Source organism: Schistocerca gregaria, chromosome 6 (assembly GCF_023897955.1).
Source record: "Schistocerca gregaria isolate iqSchGreg1 chromosome 6, iqSchGreg1.2, whole genome shotgun sequence".
Classification (NCBI taxonomy): Eukaryota; Metazoa; Arthropoda; class Insecta; order Orthoptera; family Acrididae; genus Schistocerca; species Schistocerca gregaria.
This window is the reverse complement of record NC_064925.1, coordinates 373493187-373517489: the sequence shown is the minus strand read 5'-3', so window position 1 is coordinate 373517489 and position 24303 is coordinate 373493187. Positions and strand designations below refer to the sequence as shown.

Here is a 24303-nt window from a genome sequence, read left to right as displayed (position 1 = left end):
TTACATCGCAAATTCCCGTATTTCCTTAGACAGTATTGTCACAATAGTGCGTCATCATATGTATCAACCATGCCGCTGATCTCCATAGTGGTGGGCACATCAACAAATGCAAACGACTCCATTTTCTTTGCCGAGGTACCGTTTTCCGATGAGCCTACATTCACATACCGTGGTACCTTTAACCGGAATAACATTCATTACTGCAGTGTACACAATCGCTACTCTTTACCGAAAGTCGACCATCAACGTCCTTGGTCGGTTAATGTATGGTGTGTTATCATGGGGAACAAATTCATTGGTTCGTATTATATCAACGACACGTTGAATGTAACTACCGGTACTACTGCAGGATTTTGCTCTGGACGTTCAACAACGCATTTGGTTTCTGCATGACAGTTGCCCAGCGCATTACGCAGTTGCGGCACGGGAGGTATTGACAGTGTTTACAATGGTCAGAGTATCGGCAGAGGTCGCCCTATTAAATGGCCCACTAGCCCAGCGGATTTCTTTTTGTCAGGATATTTAAAATATAACATATAACACCAGGAGCTAACAGGGTATGAAGACATGGTCGACTGCATCAGAAACGCGTGTGCTGACATTCCCGCAGATACGCTTCTGTCTCGTGTGTGGCTATTTTAAAAGCGCATCACTAAGTGTATTACAGTTGGTGGTGTATGTTTGAAAACTTACTCTAATTAAAAAAAAGTAGAACAGCGTTCGCCTCGAGCCATGTCCACAGTGGTGCGTCGAGTAGTCCCACGTTCGGAGGAATATAACGTTGTAGATGGGGTTTCCAATTTGAAGTAATGGAATACTGGTCTGTCCTACCCTCGCAACTTGGAGGTAGGATCCCACGTGCCATTTCATGTTCAAGGGTCACCGAGTAGCACGTCGCAAATTACGATTGTGCACCCATTTCTGTCTCTGCGATTACAGCAATATCTGGAGCGAAACGAAGAAAACGAGTCAGACAAAAACGTCTGTGGATTTTCCGTAGAATCGTAATTTGCAATAAAAATGGAAGTTCCGACTGAAGATTTCAAAGATCCTCCCACCACCCACCCACGTTGTTGGGAGGGGAGTTGAGTTTAGTAGCATTGGATGTCCCCCTTCGAAATAAACAAGTTGGAATTATAACCTTTTTGATTCGATGTGTATTTTCGTGATATTTCAATGTCTTCAGTTCAATTGGACACCCTGTATATAGAAAAAACACAAGAGTAAAATTATGATGAAACATATCTGATAAAAACGGAAAGCTCATATTATCCTAATACCGCTAACCCTAAGTGGCAACGTTAAAAGATATTTGAAACATAGAACACAGTAGCTGCGGGTGACGAGTTTATGTCACAAACGTGTATCTTAAAAAGATACCAAGCTAATATTGTTTACCTCTTATCAGGATGATACTTCCGCTTAACTGTACACTAAAGAACTAAAACTGGTAAACTTCCCTAACATTGTGTAGGGCCCCCACCAGCACACAGAAGGGCGCAATACGACGTGGCATTGATTCGACTAATGTCTGAAGTAGTGCTGGAGGAAACTGACACCACGCCTCCTGCAGGGCCGTCCATAAATCCGTGAGAGTACGAGGGGATGGAGGTCTCTCCTGAACACCATGTTTCAAGGCATGCCAGATACACTCATGATGTTCATGTCTGGGGAGTTTGGTCGCCAGCGGAATATTTAAAGAGTGTTCTTGGAGCCACTCTGTAGCAGTTCAGAACGTGTCGTGTGTCGCATTGTTCTGCTGGAATTGCCCAAGTCCGTCGGAATGCACAATGGACGAGAATGGATGCAGGTGATCAGACAGGGTCCTTACGTACGTGTCACCTGTAACAGTCGTATCTAGACGTATCAGGGGTCCCATATCACTCCAACTGTACACGCCCCACACCATGACAGAGCCTCCAACAGCTTGAGCAGTCTCCTGCTGACATGTATAGTCCATGGATTTATGAGGTTCTCTCCATACCCGTACACGCCCATCCGCTAGGTACAATTTGAAACGAGACTCGTCCGAACAGGAAACATGTTTCCAGCCATCAACAGTCCAATGTTAGTGTCAACAGGCCCATGCGGGGTGTAAAGCTTTGTATCGTGCAGTCATCAAGGGTACATAAGTGGCCCTCGGCTCCGAAAGCAAATATCGATGATGTTTGCTGAATAGTCCACACGCTGACACTCGTTGATGGCCCATCATTGCAATCTGCAGCAATTTGTGGAGGGGTTGCACTTTGTCATGTTGAACGGTTCTCTTCAGTCGTCTTTGCTCCCGTTCTCGCAGGGTCTTTTTCGGGAGATTTCATGTTTTGCCGGATTTAGTTCAAATGGCTCTGACCACTGGTCATACATCTACATCTACATCTACATCTACATGACTACTCTGCAATTCACATTTAAGTGCTTGGCAGAGGGTTCATCGAACCACAATCATACTATCTCTCTACTATTCCATTCCCGAACAGCGAGCGGGAAAAACGAACACCTAAACCTTTCTGTTCGAGCTCTGATTTCTCTTATTTTATTTTGATGATCATTCCTACCTATGTAGGTTGGGCTCAACAAAATATTTTCGCATTCGCAAGAGAAAGTTGGTGACTGAAATTTCGTCCCCTAGAACTTAGAACTACTTAAACCTAACTAAACTAAGGACATCACACACACCCATGCCTGAGGCAGGATTCGAACCGGCGACCGTAGCAATCCCGCGGTTCCAGACTGCAGCGCCAGAACCGCACAGCCACCGCGGCCGGCTTTGTCGGATTTCTTATATTCACAGTACACCCGTGAAATCGTCGTACGGGAAAATTCCCATTTCATCGCTACCTCGGAGATGCTGTGTCCCATCGCGCGTGCAGCGGCCATACCACCACGTTCTTGATAACCTCCCATCGTAGCAGCAGTAATCTATCTAACAACTTCGCCAGACACTTATCTTATATAAGCATTGCCAACTGCAAGGCCATATTCTGCCTGTTTACATATCTCTGTATTTGAATTCGCATGCCTATATCAGTTTCTTTGGCGCTGCAGTGTATTAGAATAATATATGGTTTCATCTTCAGTCTGTTGTTTTTGAGCTTTTCCTATTGTATCACAGTAGTATCTTTCCATTATACTATACTTCACACTTGAAAAGAAGTATATCGAGCAGTAGTTGTATTTGGTTCCCCCTTTTATGAAAGAGCTAAATATGGTCACTATGGACTGAAACCGGTAGTCTGACTACAATTTGTTTCTCATTATCGACCAGAATTAAAGAAAATAACTTAGCACAAATACTGACATATACAGAATAGTTATAGCTCTGATTTCAAGCAAAAGAAAAAAACCTAATTACCACCACAAACCGCAACTATATAACTTAAATACTGTGTTTAGTGCCTTAACAGATTCCCTTTGTACCAAAAGTTTCAGAAAATATCCATGAACAATCTTGGAAATGTTAGTTCAGTTCAGCTACATTCGCACAGTCGTCATATTTTGTTAAAAAAGATTCAAAAAGTTGAAGCAATCTTTCGCCAAGATATCTAACTTCTTCTTTCCCGAATTATGGAAGCAACTATAGACTAAAAAAAAAGAAAAAAGAGCTATAGACTTTTTCTCAACCATATTCCTAAAGACAATGTAACATATGTCAATGATTGCACCAAAAAATTACGCTAAAAGTGTACAGTAATGAGAAATCCAATGCTTAAGCGTATTTTCCGAAAGCATTTAGTTTATTTGAAAGTGAGTTTGACACGTCATACTTCACTATGAGTTCTTCGACCTTCTTAGCGTTAAATTACTTCCCCAATATTAAACTGCAATGTACCACTGAATACCTCTTTCCTAGAACGTCCTGCATTATAATTCTATTCAACTCACCACTGTTTTCAGACTACTCGTTGTTGTTGTTGTCGTTGTCTTCAGTAATCCATTTAACTACAGACCTATATCATTGACGTCGGTTTGCAGTAGGGTTTTGGAGCATATACTGTATTCAAACATTATGAATCACCTCGAAGGGAACGATCTATTGACACGTAATCAGCATGGCTTCAGAAAACATCGCTCTTGTGCAACGCAGCTAGCTCTTTATTCGCACGAAGTAATGGCCGCTATCGACAGGGGATCTCAAGTTGATTCCGTATTTCTAGATTTCCGGAAAGCTTTTGACACCGTTCCTCACAAGCGACTTCTAATCAAGCTGCGGAGCTATGGGGTATCGTCTCAGTTGTGCGACTGGATTCGTGATTTCCTGTCAGGAAGGTCGCAGTTCGTAGTAATAGACGGCAAATCATCGAGTAAAACTGAAGTGATATCAGGTGTTCCCCAGGGAAGCGTCCTGGGACCTCTACTGTTCCTGATCTATATAAATGACCTGGGTGACAATCTGAGCAGTTCTCTTAGGTTGTTCGCAGATGATGCTGTAATTTACCGTCTAGTAAGGTCATCCGAAGACCAGTATCAGCTGCAAAGCGATTTAGAAAAGATTGCTGTATGGTGTGTCAGGTGGCAGTTGACGCTAAATAACGAAAAGTGTGAGATGATCCACATGAGTTCCAAAAGAAATCCGTTGGAATTCGATTACTCGATAAATAGTACAATTCTCAAGGCTGTCAATTCAACTAAGTACCTGGGTGTTAAAATTACAAACAACTTCAGTTGGAAGGACCACATAGATAATATTGTCGGGAAGGCGAGCCAAAGGTTGCGTTTCATTGGCAGGACACTTAGAAGATGCAACAAGTCCACTAAAGAGACAGCTTACACTACACTCGTTCGTCCTCTGTTAGAATATTGCTGCGCGGTGTGGGATCCTTACCAGGTGGGATTGACGGAGGACATCGAGAGGGTGCAAAGAAGGGCAGCTCGTTTTGTATTATCGCGTTATAGGGGAGAGAGTGTGGCAGATATGATACACGAGTTGGGATGGAAGTCATTACAGCATAGACGTTTTTCGTCGCGGCGAGACCTTTTTACGAAATTTCACTCACCAACTTTCTCTTCCGAATGCGAAAATATTTTGTTGAGCCCAACCTACATAGGTAGGAATGATCATCAAAATAAAATAAGAGAAATCAGAGCTCGAACAGAAAGGTTCAGGTGTTCGTTTTTCCCGCTCGCTGTTCGGGAGTGGAATAGTAGAGAGATAGTATGATTGTGGTTCGATGAACCCTCTGCCAAGCACTTAAATGTGAATTGCAGAGTAGTCATGTAGATGTAGTCATGTAGATGTAGTCCTGAGACTGGTTTGATGCAGCTCTCCATGCTACTCTATCCTGTGCAAGCTTCTTCATCTCCCAGTACTTCCGACAACCTACATCCTTCTGAATCTGCTTAGTGTATTCATCTCTTGGTCTCCCTCTACGATTTTTACCCTCCACGCTGCCCTCCAATGCTAAATTTGTGATCCCTTGATGCCTCAGAACATGTCCTACCAACCGGTCCCTTCTTCTTGTCAAGTTGTGCTCAGACTACTCAATCTATTCAAAATCGATTGCTTCACATGAAAACTGTTTGGAAAGCATAAAGTAAAATTTTGCGTAGTAAAATTTGATTCTGATTTTGCTTCACATACAATATAAAACATCTTTCCTCACATGCAAAACTTTTTTATTTCTGTTTATATCATAAACTTTCTTCGTGTGGTCCAACTTTTCGTATTCATTTTCCTTTTTGGAAGTATTCCCAGCTTATCAGAGACGTATTAAAAATCAGAACCACTTCTACTCGCGATGACATGAGAGATTTTGTGGCTTGTGGCTTTCATCAGCTAGTCCGGAAAAGTATGGTATGAGGATTCTAAAGTGGCGGTGTAATTTTGCCCCGAATCATACAATTTTAAATATAGAAACGTAATCTACTCGTCGAGCTGAGGAGTTTACCTGCTTCAGGTAAAGTGATATTAATTTGCATAGTATGAAGAGTAATCGTTCTTACGTGGCCAACATGAACTCGATACTATCAAGCATTCCCTACTTTGCATCTTAATAATCATATAGTATCGCAGTCACTTTGAACTGAAGTGGACGCAGCGAGTTCCTATCCGTCAAGACAAGTAGAACGAGGGACGCATTTCAAAAGGGGCAATAAAGCTGACCCTTCACAGCGGGGAGGCAGACGGCAGTAGCTAACAATAAGCCACTAAGCGATCTCTGAAACACCTGCGTAGAATGGAAAGAAACATCTTAACATAGCAAGGGTCCGTGTGGCCCCTCTTCGAGGACCAACACACGGAACTCGCATTTACGAAAAATGTTGAGTCGCACAAAATAAAGTTAACAGCGGGGCACACACGACGGGACAGAACACGCGTAGAAAGACCACACCTGACGCCTGGGAAAGCATCTACGAAAGGAATGCTTTGAAAATCATAATGGGACGTCTTTGAAAAGCACGAAAAAATTGTCACTATGCTTCTTTTTTAAAAACAGAAAACAGGCCACAGTGAAAAGCAGCTATTTTTAAGAATTACTCGCATATCATGTGATGAAGGCGTGGAGAACACGAGGGAGCACATAAACATCTCGTGTATGGGGAGAATCTGAGAGTATAGGAGCGAAACATGAATGCTATACGCCAGGAGGAAAATAGTTTCGACCTCCCCCCCCCCCCCCTACCTAATACACTTTTCAGGCTTCATTGGGGTAAGTAACGACGCAAGTCATACCACAATGAGCATTGGCCGCTACGAATGGTAGTAGGGAACGAACACAAGGTACAGTGGGGAGTAAAAAAGATGTACAGTCTAGGGCCATAGATAGAAGAAGGGAGAAAAAAATGGTTCAAATGGCTTTGCGAACTATGGGACTTAACATCTGAGGTCATCAGTCCCCCAGAACATAGAACTACTTAAACCTAACTAACCTAAGGACATCAAACACGTCCATGCCCAAGGCAGGATTCGAACCTGCTACCGTAACGGTTTGGCGGTTCCAGACTGAAGTGCCTAGAACCGCTCGGCCACTCCGGCCGGCGAAGAAGGGAGAGATCTCTTCTGACCAGGGCCCTGTGTAGACGGAGCACTTTTTGCCCTAGGAGAGCTTTTTAGTGAACACTTGCGTTCTCAGGGATCGAAAATCTCGTAACATCTCCGGAGTGGGGATTACGGATTTCGACCAGAGTTAGTTTTTTTTCTATTGAACAATTACAGAGGGCAGAGGTGTACACATCACTAAGCCAGAGCGAGTGGACGTTACCAATAGTTTACCTGGGGCAAAATACAGTTTTTCGCCTCACGAAAAACTCGGGCAGAGTCCGACTGCTGATACACTCAAGGCCAGTATAGTACTGACGTTTACAGGTCAGCACAGCCATCATACGCCACTGCCGACCACAGCAGCCCCCGACAAAGCACGATAAATATCGCGTTTCTCAAGCGCTCAGTAAGGAAGTCACTAACTTGTGTGTGAACTTCAGTTGTATTGGAGATTGGAGCTAAGTTATGTATTCTCTTCTTGTTCCCGCGTGTCTATGCTAGCCACGCATCACGTGTGTGTTGATAGGGCTTAAAAGTCGAGAAAGGTATCGGTAAATACACGTAACTATCCAGCTAAAATAGAATAGACAATAAGGTATATTGAAGTGTTGTGTGTGTAAATTTTGAAGTATACATTGTTTTGTGATCACTGTATTGCAAGTTACGCTAGGGGTTCTTTTCTAATGAAGAAACGCTTTTGAAAGGTTGTTATGTGCTCGTGTTTATCATGACTAATTTCCTTCAGTTTCTCAATTTATTGTTACGATCTTCCTAATTGTAGAGGATTTTCCAACGTCACCAACTACGCACTTGAACTCAATGTGTATGGTGATTCTGTAAAAAAAAAAAAAAAATAAAAAAAATAGTACAGATAACAGCTGTTTGTGTGTTCTAGAGAAGAGGCCATCCCCTTCCTCACAGAAATATTTTAGGGCATGTACGACGGCTGTAATTCTGATGTCCAACCGTGACTTCATACAGGATATCCTTTCCTTGCAGAGCCTGGGTTCACAGGCACTTTAGTTCTATCAGATATCTCCGTGCGTGAGACAAGTGGTAAGGACAGGTCATAACGAACTGGGGGGGTTAGAGAATATTTGGAGAATATTCCTTACACAGTCACATTTTAAAAAAAACGCTTTTAATACAATTAAGACATTTCTATTGAAGCACGAGGACAAACTACCTCATTCTTACAACTAATTTACTCAAACGACCATACCTTAGTTGCTATTAATTAATATAAATATTGATAACTCACGTAACACTTTGTCGACACAAAATCTAGTTTAAGTTTCATAAGCTTCCAATCAAATAACCATTCGATGTACATCACAATAACGTTCTGTTTCATTTTATGCGAAGTATCTATTGACATTTGTATTTCTGTGGAACATGTCTTTGCTCTCCCTTTGAACATGGTTCAATCAATACACAATAAGCATAAATTGCATGCGAACAGAACAGGCATTGGCAGTGTCATTTTGGTGCACTGAAATAGCTGTAACGACTGGCCGTCGGCATGGCTTAAAATTAAGTGAAACTTTGAATCATCGAGTATGTGACCCAAATAGGAGAGTTTAGTGGCCACTGATGCTGAGCGGCCAACCAAATTACACATAAGGGAATGTATTTATGTTAGTGTTTGTATAACTGCGTTACGGAAGCTATGAATTAGAATGAGTCTTGCAGTATCCTTGTACCAAGATGTGGGAGCCGGCCGGTGTGGCCGAGCAGTTCTAGGCGCTTCAGTCTGGAACCGCGCGACCGCTACGGTCGCAGGTTCAAATCATGCATCGGGTATGGATGTGTGTGATGTCCTTAAGTTAGTTAGGTTTGTGTAGTTCTAAATTCTAGGGGTCTGCTTACCTCAGATGTGAAGTCCCATGGTGCTCAGAGCCATTTGAACCATTTGAACCAAGATGTGGGAGCAGCGATGGCAGAACTACAATCCCCACAGTCAAAAACTTCAGCACGCTGTTGCTGTATAACTAAAGACATGAGATTTTTTTATTGTACAGTTAGTTACTCACTGTATTGTACTCTGAATGGACGTATTCATTTATGAGCCGTGCCAGGGCTCTTGTATTTATTGGACTGAATTTATACTTAACGTTAACCAGGAAGATACGGTGCAGTACTTGTATTGATTTATGAAAAATATATTCCATATGCATTGCAGCAGATATCCTTTGGTTCTCCTTGGACCCAGAAGTGATATTACTATGACGTGGTTGCTGATGTGATGATAACCTGCAGTGAACCATGTCATTTCAGTTTATCAAGATTTACGAAAAGTAAAAAATCACTATCCCATGAAAACGATACAACCTCTGAAACCTCGAAAAGTTGTTAGAGCGCACGCATTGACTGAAGTTATTCATCATTATAAAAACATATATGTTTCTAGTCAGTTTCAACACTTAAAATAACCATTGTGCTTTTACGGGGTTAAATCTTACACTCCTTTTTGCTGGGGTCCACACCTGTTTCGAACTTAATAGTTCTTCTGCGGCCAGGATTGGGAAAGTATTAGTTTGAAACATCAATATAGTAATATCCTTTTAACTATACCTCCCACAGGCTGATGGCCACAAATTTATTTTGCTTCATAAGCAGTAATTCTGATGCAGGCGCCGGCCGCTGTGGCCGAGCGGTTCTAGGTACTACATCTGGAACCACACGACCGCAATGGTCGCAGGTTCAAATCCTGCCTCGGGCATGCATGTGCGTGATGTTCCTAGGTTACTTATATTTAAGTAGTTCTAAGTTCTAGGGGACTGATGACCTTAGAAGTTGAGTCCCATGGTGCTCAGAGCCATTTGAACCAGCCATTTCTGACGCAGGCCTTCCCTGACGCAGTGGGCATTAAGTCACAAACCACTAGAATGAAAGATGCAGCAACAGGTGGATGTGAGCAGTTACGCTTGTGGTGCGCTACTGATGTCAGTATCAAGCAGATGCTTCAATTGCTGCAGATGCGTGTATTTGTGAAGATAGTGCTTTTCGATCTGTGCCTAGTGCGAAGGTGCACTGATGCAGATAGATACTGCAGTGCGTCACACTCATGTTATTGCTGTTATATTTAAAAAAATCATTGAAACATCATTATGTAACGTTTTCTTTGTCACTTATAAAGTTAAAAAGATGTCTTGTTCCAAACATGAAGGCCTGGACATGCAGTCCTGGGCAACCAACGACCAAAAGGTTTAAGTACACTCTAAGAAAAAAAAAGAAGGAATAATCCCAATGGGACGGAATTCGTTAGATGTGAGGTACATGTACAGACAAACAAGTGATTACAATTTCAGAAAAATTCGAAGATTTATTCAAGAGGAAGAGCTTCACAAAGTGTGCAAGTCAATAACGGTTTAGTCCACCTGTGGCCTTTATGCAAGCAATTATTCTGCTTGGCATGGATTAACAAAATTGTTGGATATCGCTCAGAAATCTGTTCAATTGGTGCGTTACATGGTGAAAACACCGAGATAGTTGTTTTCACCAAAACGTTTCAACTAGGGAGAGGGTTGGCCATCTTGATGTTCAAGGCAGAATTCGGCAAGCACAAAGACAAGCTGTGGAAACTCTCGCCTTGTGTATGAGGGCATTATCTTGCTGAAATGCAAGTCCAGGATGGCTTGCCATGAAGGGCAACAAACGAGTCGTAGAGTATCGTCGACGTACCACTGTGCTGTAAAGGTGCCGCACATGACTACAAAATGGGTCCAGCTATGAAATGAAATGTCGCCCTTGACCATCGCTGCCGGTAATCACGCCAAATGGGGGCGACAAATAGACTCGTATCCATCACTGTCTGGAGGGTTTCCAACATGTCTGCGCCTTGAAGTCTCATTGACTGGAGTAGAATTCTTTTCAGTGATGAGTCCCACTCCAAAGTGAGCCTTCATGAGTAGCAAATACGTGTTTGTGGACACCCTGGACAGCAATGGGTTAGCAACCTGATTGTCACATCCAAACGACCCAAGAACCAGGAGTGATGGCCAGGGGTGACATTTTCTCTCATACCAGGGCTCCTTTTGTTTCCATCTGTGGTAAACTTACAGCACAGCAGTAGGTCGACGATATTCTATGCACCGTTTTGTTGCCCTTCATAGCAAATAGCAAGTCATCCTGTGCCTACATTTCAGCGAAATAATGCCCGCCGGAACACAGCCAGAGTTTCTACGGCTTGTTTTCGCGCACGCTAAACCCTACCTTGGCCCGAAAGGTCGCCGGATCTCTTCTCAAGAGAGAATGTTTGCAACATTAGGGGCAGGGCCCTCCAGTCAGCTCGGGACTCTGACAGATATCAGACACAGTTTGGCACGCTATCCCTCAAAACATCCAACAACTTTATTAATCAGTGCCAAGCTGAGTAACTGCTTGCTTAAGAGTCAGAGATGGAATAACGCATTATTGACTTGCTCAGTTTGTGAAGCTCTTTCTCTTTAATGAGTAATCCAATTTTTCTGAGGTTGTAATCATTTGTTTGTGTGTACACGTACATCACACCATCTGATTTCCATCCCCTTCTTCAGATAATTCCTTCAAAGTTCCTTTTTTTTTCAGTTCAGAGCCAAGGGAGCTGTGGAATTGAGAATCTGGTGGTAGGGGGTCGCTTTTTTGTAAACATTAAATTATATTTGATTTATTTATTGCTCAGGTGGTCTCACTCACTAGATTAAGATCCAGAGGACCCTAACATCTACCAGGAACAAGACATATCAAAAAACATTAGATAACAGTCACAACAATAATAATTTGTTTTAACAATATTAGTAATTGACAATAAGAACAAAATTAATAAAATAATGGTTCAAATGGCTCTGAGCACTATGGGACTTAACATCTGAGGTCATCAGTCCCCTAGAACTTGGAACTACTCAAACCTAACTAACCTAAGGACATCACACATCCATAACCGAGGCAGGATTCTAACCAGCGACCGTAGCAACTGCGCGGTTCCAAACTGAAGCGCCTAGAACCGCTCGGCCACAGAGGCCGGCTACTGACTAGTTTAGCACATTTGAAGCCTTGTTTAGTATTATAAGCAGTGAAAGGGATTATAAAAGAGGAGAAGATTGAAATGAAATTGACAGTGGCTGTTAAGAAAGAACAGAATATCAACAGAGAACTTTGTAGACAAAGGGGAAGGAAAAGTGGATGGGACAGGGGGAGCAAGCGTCGACGGGAGTGAACAGTCGACAAATATGTGTCAGAGATAGCTGTTGTGGTATAAGATGGATATAATGCTGCATTTTGAAGTTTCAGTTTCTCTGATATTTTGAGTAAGAGTTTTCCAAAGTCGGGTTCCTCATACAGATTTCTTTAGAGAATATGGCAGTGTTGTGCATTGGTAATGAGAGGATTTTACTTTTGAGAATGAGTATTTCTGCTATGATGTTCAGCTAGTAATGTAAGAGTTGAAGACAAAAAGAAAATGGAGTGGTGTGATTCAGAAGACGATAAAGCAAAAAAAGTATAAGAGTCTCTACAATTGTCGCCATTTAGCTAAAATAATTGCTCATAGGTTGGTGTGATATGGTAGAAAAAGAGCACGCAGAAAAAAACCGCACACAAGCATTCATGTCCCGTCCCAGCCGGCGAAAGCTATCGAACGAAAGCCCTTGGAGAATAGGACCACCATAATCAAGAATGGGAAGTATTAGTGCCTACGAGTATCTTTTTAAGCTCGAGAGGATATACTTTTTTATATACTTGTAACGAACGAAACTGTTTTACAGACAGAACTTGTGTACTTAGTCCATTCTAAGTGAGGGCGCAGAATTATCCTATTGTTTTCTGCAGAATAAGAAAAGATTATTTCTTTGCCGTTTAGAATTAAGAATGGAAAACATTCTCTGGACTGAGGCTTTTGAGAGTAAGATTTCTTGCATTTTATATGGGTTTAGTATCGAACCTGTATTCTGCATCCACTCCGATGAAGCAAGAAGTCAGCATTGTGTGTGCTGGATGGCTGTGCACAGATGACGTTGGACTTGTATTCATGTGTAACTGAAGGTCGTCAGCGAGCAGATGACATTTGCACGGGAAGCGAATAGTCGACACATCATTAATATTTAATGATATAATTAATGAGGCTAATATTAATGCCTGCGGGGCCCGTGATACTGCACCCTCTCGTTATCCTTTCATTATGACCTTTTTGCTCCAGTCATTACACATTGCTAGTGGGATGTAACTTATGAATGGAATCACTGTACGGCACTTTAGGAAAAAAATTGACTTCTGTGTTTAGCAAGTAGAATATCAAAGCTGGCATTGTCGAAAGCTTTGCTGAAATACAAAAAGCAATAATAGTACCTCTGGTTCGTCCATAGCTTGTTTCACTTGGTCAATCATTTTTATAAGAGCAGTCATCTTTCTGAGATTCTTCCGGAAACCGGGCTGCTGCAAACCTGAAACGTTATTCGATGATAACGAATCAGTACTCTGTTAGTGAACAATGTAATTCAACGCCTTATATAATGGGTGGTAGAATGCAAATGAGCCTGTAGTTGGAGGGTTCTTTGGCAGAAGTATTTTTGGTTAATGCTTTGATGAGATCCTGCTTTCGGGCTACTGGGAAGACAGTGGAGGCCAGAGTGATTAAAAATGACCGTTATTTTGGGCATTAGTGCTTCCATTATAATATTATCGTGTTCTGCAGGTGACGAAAGAATTCATGCACTTGACTTACAGGCCATATTCAAGTTTATTGGTTGCAAAAAAGTTATTCGTTTGTAACAACCCTTATTCTTTGAGGGAATCGATGGTTTGCGCTCTCTTGCATTGATGAAGTGAAGATGTCAGAGTAGCGAAATATTCATTTAGATTCTCAATGAGGACTATAGGTTAATATGAAGATTTCATTTGCCTGTTCGTAGATCTCGCAGATTTTTCCACAAGACAGACAGTCTGTTACAGCACTCAGTCGCACCCTGGACTCGCATTCGGGAAGACGACGGTTCAATCCTGCGTCCGGCCATCCCGATTTAGGTTCTCCGTGATTTCCCTAAATCGCTGCAGGTAAATGCAGGGATGGTTCCTTTGAAAGGGCACGGCCGACTTCCTTCCCCTTCCTTCTCTAATCCGATGAGACCGATGACCTCGCTGTCTGGTCTCCTCCCCAAACATAACCCAACCCAACAACACTCGGTCAACGAGTGGGTTGGTTGGTCGGTTGGTTGGTTTGCGATATCAAGTGTCAAACTACAGGGTCAACAGTCCCTTTTTCCTTATGCAAACAAAGCTGAAAGTAAAACCAGATCCAAATTTAATTTGGGGAGCTAAGGGGGTAAAAGTAATGGGGAACCACATAGAAAGGGAAAACGAAAGAAAGGAACGAAACAAGGGGAAAACGTGCGCCCAAAGGAAAAGTAGAGGACTGTATTAAAACCATAGATCAGACGGTCTGGGCTGGCTGACCACAAGAATAAAATAGGATGAGCCAGCCACTCTGCAACACACGAAAATGCCCAGCCCAAAGAGACAGGGCGAGATGAACGCACAGAGGGAAAAGACGAACAACATGGCAAACTTAATGCACAGAAAGGATGACAAAGAGTGAAATCGAAGGGACGACGGAGGCCTCATAGCGAAGGCCAGACGCCCACCCTTAGATGGTACGATAAAAACCCCTGCCACGAATAAAACATACAACTCAATCGGCTCTTGAGGCATTGCCGCCCCACACCGTAGGCAGGGTGCTGGGAAGGTTAAAAGTCCGCCGCAAAACGGCTAAAATTGGGCAGTCCAACAAGATGTTGGCGACAGTCATAAGGGAGTCACAGCAACACGGAGGTGGGTGCTCACGATGGAGGACGTGAGCATGTTTTAGCCACGTGCGGTCGATGCGGAGCTGGCAAAGGACCACAGATTCCCTACGAGTGGCTGGTATGGATGACCGCCACACACTTGTTGTCTCCTTGGTAATGTGGAGTTTATGTAGTGTACTGACGGTGCGGCAATCAGTATCCCAGATCATGAAAACATTGAGGTGGAAGACCCATCACAAATCAGTCTCTAGTAACCTGTTTGGCCACATGGTCAGTAAGTTCATTGACCGGTATTTCGACATGTCCTATGACCCAAATGAAGGTCACTGAACGTCCACTGTTCTCAAGGGCATAAAGAGGCTCATGGCTGGTCATTACCAAAGGATGTCGAGGGGACCACTGGTCGAGAGCTTGTAGGCTGCTCAAGGGGTCACTACAGATGACGAAGGACTCACTGGCGCAGGAGAGGATATGCACAAGGACGCGATAAATGGCTACCAACTCTGCAGTGAAAACACTGCAGCCATCTGGCAAGGAGTGCTGATCAGTATGTCCATGGTGAGTGTAAGCGAAGCCAACAAGGCTATCGACCATTGATCGCTCGGTGTAGACTCTTTCTGAACCCTGGAACTCGCTGAGGAGAAAGAGAAATTTCCAATGGAAGCCTTCAGGTGGAAAAGAGCCTTTTTGGCCTGGCGATAGGTCCAGGTGAAGCCATGGCCGTTGTATGGCCCATGGAGGTGTACAGAAGTGGACCCACAGGTAAGGTGGTAGGAGGAATATGTCAAGTTCGTTAAGAAGCGACCGGACACCGACGGCGAGGTGATTCCCAGTGCTGAGACGCCATGGAGGGAGATAAATCGCTGTGTCGGGAAAAAGACGACGGTAATTTGGATGGCGAGGTGAACTGTGAATGTGGGCAGTATAAGTTGCAAGCAATTTTTGTCGCCTGAGCCGCAATGGTGGAACGACAGCTTCCACAAGGAGGCTGTTCACAGGTCTCGTTCGGAAGTCTCCTGTCGCAAGCCGAACTCCACAAAGGTGGATAGGGTCCAGCAGATGCAGTGCAGAGGGCGATGCTGAATCATATACCAAGCTTCCATAGTCAATACGGGATTGTACGAGGGCTTTGTAAAGCTACAGCAGTGTACGACGATCAGCACTCCAGTCAGTGTGGCTCAGGCATCGAATAATAGTCGTATTAAGGTGCCGCCAGCATATCCCCTAAGCTGAAAAGGTGGGGAAGTCAAGTTAAGTTGGCGTCAAATACCAGTCCCAAAAAACGGTTCTCCACTACGTCTGGTAGCTGGTTATTGAGGTAAAGTTCTGGATGAGGATGGATAGTACGACGATGACAGAAGTGTATGATGGATGGAAGTTTTGGCGGCCGAAAACTGAAAGCAGTGAGAGCCGACGCAGTACCTTCTGTATAGCTCCCTGCAGCCGTCGTTCAGCCACAACAATAGAAGAGGAGCAAAAGGAAATTCAAAAAACGTCAGCATAAAGGGTGGGAGAGACTAACGACCCCACTGCTAATGCAAGATCATTGACAGCAATTAAAAACACTGGACACTCAGGACAGAGCCCTGCAGGACCTCTTTCTCTTGTATATGGGGTGCACTGTGGGATGCAACAATGCGAACTCTGGAAGTGCGAAGAAACAAAAAGTTCTGCATAAAATTCTGGAGCGGGCCCCAGAGACTCCATTCATGCAGAGTAACCAGGATGTGGTGTCGGCAAGTGGTTCCACAGGCCTTCGTCTGATACCTGCATTTTGCATTTCTTGTACATTGACTAGGTTGCCAGGCCGCAGTCATTCGGTTCAAGAAAAATCTGATTATTACAATATTCATTTCTCCTTAAGCCATCGGTCGCTCTTTCTGTGGTGTCACCGCCAGACACCACACTTGCTAAGTGGTAGCCTTTAAATCGGCCGCGGTCCGGTAGTATACGTCGGACCCACGTGTCGCCACACGACAGGTCTAGAGAGACTTCCTAGCACTCGCCCCAGTTGTATAGCCGACTTTTCTAGCGATGGTTCACTGACAAAATACGCCCTCATTTGCCGAGACGATAGTTTAGCATAGCCTTCAGCTAAGTCATTTGCTACTACCTAGCAAGGCGCCATTATCAATTACTACTGATATTGTGAATCATGTACCGTTCAGACCGACGTTCATCATTAATGGATTAAAGTTAAGTATTCCACCAGCTACGTCCGTTTTTCTAAATTCTAATTTCCTTGTCCTGTTCCAGACCTCACGCCAGCCTGCGTGAGCTAAAACGCGTGCATTTCGGCCTCCTCTAGTAACACGGTGTTGGCTCTCCTGCCAACCACAACACTTTCTGTTTACATCTCCAAGCCCACGTCACATGAGAGGGTCCATACAATTTGTTACTAATGGCTGTGTATGGTGGAAAAATCCTTGTGTGGTACGGAAGTTCTCATGCAGTCGATAGTACCCTACGATGTGATCGTTCTTTCTCTTTATCTTCTCAGTGCTTGCCGACATGTATCAGGACTGTGGCGTGTAATGTGATGTACACTATCTGATTAAAGGTGCCAGGATACCTGTTAGTATATATTAATGTGGGGTGGGTCCAGTCCCTCGCTGGGGGCACTTTCAATGAGGTATCTGAATGTCTTTGGAGGACCGGCAGTCCATTCTTCGGCGAGCCGAAGCTACACAAGGTACTGATGTTGAACGGTGGGGGTTTGGAGCGAAGTCGACGTTCTAACTCATTCCAAAGGTGTTCCATTGCTTTCAAGTCGACATTCTTGGCAGGCCAGTTCTTTTCAGAAGTTTGTGGGCAGTAATCCGCAAAACTTTGCATCAGATATGGTGATTTATTACAGGGTGTGTTGTCACAGACAATAAGCGTCGCTGAAGCGTTTCCCTACTGTCTGTAGTAAAAAATCTGTACAACATGTCCACATCCTTCCGCATTTAGCGTTTCCTTAGTCGAAATAAGGATACTAAACACTAAGCACAAAAAACACCTCCATACCATTACACAACCTACACCATACTTCGACTGCTGACACTTCATGTAAAGTCAGGTAACATTTTGCAGTCGTTCACTAACCTATTCAGTCGCTACAGATTTAATGACTCCAAGTCACTCGTTTCCTGTCTACCAATGTCCAGTGAGTTGCTGGTTACGTCACGTCTAGAGTCTCTTATTAGTGACTACAGAATTGTGAGGGTTATGGGGAGCTGCTCGACCATTATGTCCCATTCCTTTTAACACCCTACACGCAGTCACTGTACAAGTGGAGCTGCTGGCGGCACTTTGGAACCATCAAGCGACTCCTTTCGCTGATTTCATGTGACATTTTACAACCATCCTCTGCAAGGCTCGACAGTCACTTTGCCTGATTCTGGCTAAGCTGTGGTTGTTTCTTCGTGCTTCTACATCGCAAGCATATCACTAACAGTCAACTTGGACAGCTTTGGATAGGTTGAATTATCCCCGATGGGTTTTTTACTCAATTGACATACAATGACTCGTCCACGCTCGATTCACAGAGCTTTGCTGACAGACCCCTTCTGCTGTTGCTGTTTCTCTACTGACAACACAATGCTCCCTTCTCCTTTTATACTGGTGGGTCAGACCTTTCGTGGAATCTAGTAGACCACACCGCATTACATGGGGGTGTCCAGATACTTCTAATCTGATAGTGTATTTGCAGGGGATAACATGCTCAGGTATTCAGATTCTTCAGTGTCTCGTTAAATGGTTCCGTTTTTTCTTCCTTTTGTGAACAATACGTCATGGAGGAACATAAAATAACCACAGTTCTTGACTACTTGTGCATGACAGCAAGTGGTACTATGAGTACTATTCCTTATTTACGAATCATCCGCCACATATGGTCTAAATTCCAAGAACCGTTTGCACCTGCTTCTAAACATATTTCCATTTTTATGCGTAAATTTCAAATTCTAAAGGTGGCAGGGCTAAAATACAGGGAGCGAATGGCTATTTACAATTTCTACAGAAACCAGATGGCAGTTATAAGAGTCGAGGGGCACGAAAGGGAAGCAGTGGTTGGGAAGGGAGTGAGAAAGGATTGTAGCCTCTCCCCGATGTTATTCAATGTCTCTATTGAGCAAGCAGTAAAGGAAACAAAAGAAAAATTTGGAGTAAGTATTAAAATCCATGGAGAAGAAATAAAAACTTTGAGGTTCGCTGATGACATTGTAATTCTGTCAGAGACAGCAAAGGACTTGGAGGAGCAGTTGAGCGGAATGGACAATGTCTTTAAAGGAGGATATAAGATGAACATCAACAAAAGTAAAACGAAGATAATGGAATGTGGTCAAATTAAGTCGGGTTATGCTGAGGGAATTACATTAGGAAATGAGACACTTAAAGTAGTAAAGGAGTTTTGCTATTTGGGGAGCGAAACAACTGATGATGGTCGAGGTAGAGAGGATATAAAATGTAGACTGGAAATGGCAAGGAAAGCGTTTCTGAAGAAGAGAAAATTTGTTAACATCGAGTATAGATTTAAGTGTCAGGAAGTCGTTTCTGAAAGTATTTGTATGGAGTGTAGCCATGTATGGAAGTGAAACAAGGACGATTAATAGTTTTAACAAGAAGAGAATAGAAGCTTTCGAAATGTGGTGCTACAGAAGAATGCTGAAGATTAGATGGGTATATCACATAACTAATGAGGAGGCATTGAATAGGATTGGGGAGAAGAGGAGTTTGTGGCACAACTAGACAAGAAGAAGGGACCAGTTGGTAGGACATGTTCTGAGGCATCACGGGAGGGTAAAAATCGTAGAGGGAGACCAAGAGATGAATACCCTAAGCAGATTCTGAAGGATGTAGGTTGCAGTAAGTTCTGGGAGATGAAGAAGCTTGCACAGGATAGAGTAGCATGCAGAGCTGCATCAAACCAGTCTCAGGACTGAAGACCACAACTACAACAACAATGCGTAATAGGTGACAGGGTATATACAGACTGCCTTTGAAATGTTTCGTATGATATCCTGTGTCAATAGAAATGGCGAATTACATCTACATCTACATCCATACTCCGCAAGCCACCTGACGGTGTGTGGCGGAGTGTACCCTGAGTACCTCTATCGGTTCTCCGTTCTATTCCAGGCTCTTATTGTACGTGGAAAGAAGGATTGTCGGTATGCTTTTGTGTGGGCTCTAATCTCTCTGATTTTATCCTCATGGTCTCTTCGCGAGATATACGTATGAGGGAGCAATATACTGCTTGACTCTTCGGTGAAGGTATGTCCTCGAAACTTTAACAAAACCCCGTACCGAGTTACTGAGCGTCTCTCCTGCAGAGTCTTACACTGGAGCTTATCTATCATCTCCGTAACGCTTTCGCGATTACTAAATGATCCTGTAACGAAGCGCGCTGCTCTCCGTTGGATCTTCTCTTCTATCAACCCTATCTCGTGCGGATCCCACACTGCTGAGCAGTATTCAAGCGTACTGTAACCTACTTCCTTTGTTGTCAGATTGCATTTCCTTAGGATTCTTCCAATGAATCTCAGTCTGGCATCTGCTTTACCAACGATCAACTTTATATGACCATTCCATTTTAAATCACTCCTAATGCGTACTCCCAGATAATTTATGGAATTAACTACTTCCAGTTGCTGACCTGCTATTTTGTAGCTAAATGATAAGGGACCTATCTTTCTATGTATTCGCATCACATTACACTTGTCTACATTGAGATTCAATTGCCATTCCGTAAGCCATGCGTCAGTTCGCTGCAGATCCTCCTGCATTTCAGTACAATTTTCCATTGTTGCAACCACTCGATACACCACAGCATCATCTGCAAAAAGCCTCAGTGAACTTCCGATGTCATCCACCAGGTCATTTATGTATATTGTGAATAGCAACGGTCCTATGACACTCCCCTGCGGCACACTTGAAATCACTCTTACTTCGGAAGACTTCTCTCCATTGAGAATGACATGCTCAATCCAATCACACAATTGATCTGATAGTCCGTATGCTCTTACTTTGTTCATTAAACGACTGTGGGGAACTGTGTCAAACGCCTTACCGAAGTCAAGAAACACGGCATCTACCTGTGAACCCGTGTCTAAGGCCCTCTGAGTCTCGTGGACGAATAGCGCGAGCTGGGTTTCAGACGATCGTCTTTTTCGAAACCCATGCTGATTCCTACAGAGTAGATTTCTAGTCTCCAGAAAAGACATTATACTCGAACATAATACGTGTTCCAAAACTCTACATCTGATCGACGTTAGAGATATAGGTCTATAGTCTGCACATCTGTTCGACGTCCCTTCTTGAAAACGGGGATGACCTGTTCCCTTTTCCAATCCTTTGGAACGCTTCGCTCTTCTAGAGACCTACGGTACACCGCTGCAAGAAGGGGGGCAAGTTCCTTCGCGTACTCTGTGTAAAACCGAATTGGTATCCCATCAGGACCAGCGGCCTTTCCTCTTTTGAGCGATTTTAATTGTTTCTCTATCCCTCTGTCGTCTATTTCGATATCTACCATTTTGTCAACTGTGCGACAATCTAGAGAAGGAAGCACAGTGCAGTCTTCCTCTGTGAAACAGCTTTGGAAGAAGACATTTAGTATTTCGGCCTTTAGTCTGTCATCCTCTGTTTCAGTACAATTTTGGTCAAAGAGTATCTGGACATTTTGTTTTGATCCACCTACCGCTTTGACATAGGACCAAAATTTCTTAGGATTTTCTGCCAAGTCAGTACATGGAACTTTACTTTCGAATTCATTGAAAGCCTCTCGCATAGCCCTCCTCACACTACATTTCGCTTCGCGTAATTTTTGTTTGTCTGCAAGGCTTTGGCTATGTTTATGTTTGCTGTGAAGTTCCCTTTGCTTCCGCAGCAGTTTTCTAACTCGGTTGTTGTACCATGGTGGCTCTTTCCCATCTCTTACGATCTTGCTTGGCACATACTCATCTAACGCATATTGTACGATGGTTTTGAACTTTGTCCACTGATCCTCAACACTATCTGTACTTGAGACAAAACTTTTGTGTTGAGCCGTCAGGTACTCTGTAATCTCCTTTTTGTCACTTTCGCTAAACAGAAAAATCTTCCTACCTTTTTTAATATTTCTATTTATGGCTGAAATCATCGATGCAGTAACCGCTTTATGATCGCCGATTCCCTGTTCTGCATTAACTGATTCAAAGAGTTCGGGTCTGTTTGTCACCAGAAGGTCTAATATGTTATCGCCACGAGTCGGTTCTCTGTTTAACTGCTCAAGGTAGTTTTCAGATAAAGCACTTAAAAATATTTCACTGGATTCTTTGTCCCTGCCACCCGTTATGAACGTTTGAGTCTCCCAGTCTATATCCGGCATATTAAAATCTCCACCCAGAACTATAACATGGTGGGGAAATATACTCGAAATATTTTCCAAATTATTCTTCAGGTGCTGAGCCACAACAGCTGCTGAGCCCGGGGGCCTATAGAGACATCCAATTACGATGTCTGAGCCTGCTTTAACCGTTACCTTCACCCAAATCATTTCACAATTCGAATCTCCGTCAATTTCCTTCCATACTATTGCACTTTTTATCGCTATAAACACGCCTCCCCCTTCACTGTCCAGCCTGTCTCTGCGGTATACATTCCAATCTGAGTTTAGGATTTCATTACTGTTTACATGTGGTTTCAGCCAACTTTCTGTCCCTAGTACTATATGGGCGTTGTGACCGTTTATTAATGAGAGCAGTTCTGGGACCTTTCTATAGACGCTCCTGCAGTTTACTATTAGCACATTAATATTGTTATTCCCTGTTGCATTTTGCCTACTCCTGCCTTGCCGAATCCAAGGAGGCGTCTTGTTGGGCCTAGGGAGGGAATTCTCTAACCTAAAAAAAACCCATGTGCACTCCACACGTACTCCGCTACCTTCGTAGCCGCTTCCGGCGTGTAGTGCACGCCTGACCTATTCAGGGGGACCCTACATTTCTCCACCCGATAGCGGAGGTCGAGAAATTTGCACCCCAGCTCTCCACAGAATCGTCTGAGCCTCTGGTTTAAGCCTTCCACTCGGCTCCAAACCAGAGGATCGCGATCGGTTCTGGGAACGATACTACAAATAGTTAGCTCTGATTCCACCCCGCGAGCGAGGCTTTCCACCTTCACCAACTCCGCCAACCGCCTGTACGAACTGAGGATGACCTCTGAACCCAGACGGCAAGAGTCATTGGTGCCGACATGAGCAACAATTTGCAGTCGGGTGCACCCAGTGCTCTCTATCGCCGCCGGTAGGGCCTCCTCCACACCTCGGATGAGACCCCCCGGCAAGCAGACAGAGTGAACACTGGCCTTCTTCCCCGACCTTTCCGCTATTTCCCTAAGGGGCTCCATCACCCGCCTAACGTTGGAGCTCCCAAAAACTAATAAACCCCTCACCCCGTGTGCCTGCTCGGACCTTGCTGAAGGAGCAGCCACATGTCCACTCATAGGCAGAGCGGGCGATGCCACACGGCCAGCCTCCACATTGACCCTCCGCCTCGTGCGCCGCGAACGCCGCTGAACCCGCCACTCCCCTTGGGGAGAGGGTGGCCCAACCGCGCCCGGTACCGGCGAAGATGTCTCGACAGCAGGGACAGAGGGTGAAGCATGTAACACCTGGGGTGTACCTTGCGACGCACCAGACTCCCCACTGCCGCTACACTCCGAGGCAGCAACCTGAAGACGGCTGACCGCGGCCATCAACACGCTCAGCTGTTCGCGAAGAGTGGCCAGCTCCTCCTGCGTCCGTACACAGCAGTCACACATCCTATCCATCCTAAGGAATCAATTTACTGAAGAGACTTAATCAACTTTTAACTAGACTGCTAATTCACTAAAGGCGGCTGATTATTGACTAAACTGTGATTGCTAACCACTTCTTGTAGAAAACAATGAAAATAGCACTACCTGTCTCTGGACTGTATTGAAAACAAACACTAGCACTACTGGCACTATGACTGACTAAATGGACTCTGACTGTATTCAAAACAAACACGAAATCTATGGAACACTATTACTAGCACTCGACAATTAAAGCTTCGTAAAAGCAAAAACAAACCGAAGAAGTGACAAGTAAGAAACTCGGTGTGAACAAAATGTTACTTAACTTGCGATTTTATGTTCTCAAAAAACAGAATACTCTAAAGTTTGTCTGGTGTTATTCAGCTGTAGGATACTTATCGATAGTGAAGCAAAAGAAGCTGCTCTTACAAATGCCGAGGAAAGCTTTTCAGGAGATTATGCGAATTTTTGCTGCATCTACTGTACCTTATGACTACTTCTAGTGATGACGAGTATTAATATGTTCTGTTTACTATAAGGACCAATGAAGTACATAAAAAATGTGGAGGTCAGTGTCGCATTCTGGCAAAGACAGTGCCAGTCTTTGACCACTACTCTCTGCAATCCGTGCATTACTGACGCCGTGACGTGGTCTGGCTATTTCCCAGTAAGATTTCAAGCTCCAGACAGGGTAGTAGTACTATGCCTTGGACGTATCTGTAATGTTTTGTGTTTTTTATGCGATACAGCAAG

General features: G+C 43.8%; 1 protein-coding gene across 2 annotated transcripts in view; it reads right to left on the bottom strand.

Annotated features, from left to right (window-relative positions):
• LOC126278312 (CXXC-type zinc finger protein 1-like) overlaps positions 1 to 24303 on the bottom strand; it is a 195550-nt gene that overhangs the window by 65419 nt on the left and 105828 nt on the right. The window lies entirely within an intron of this gene.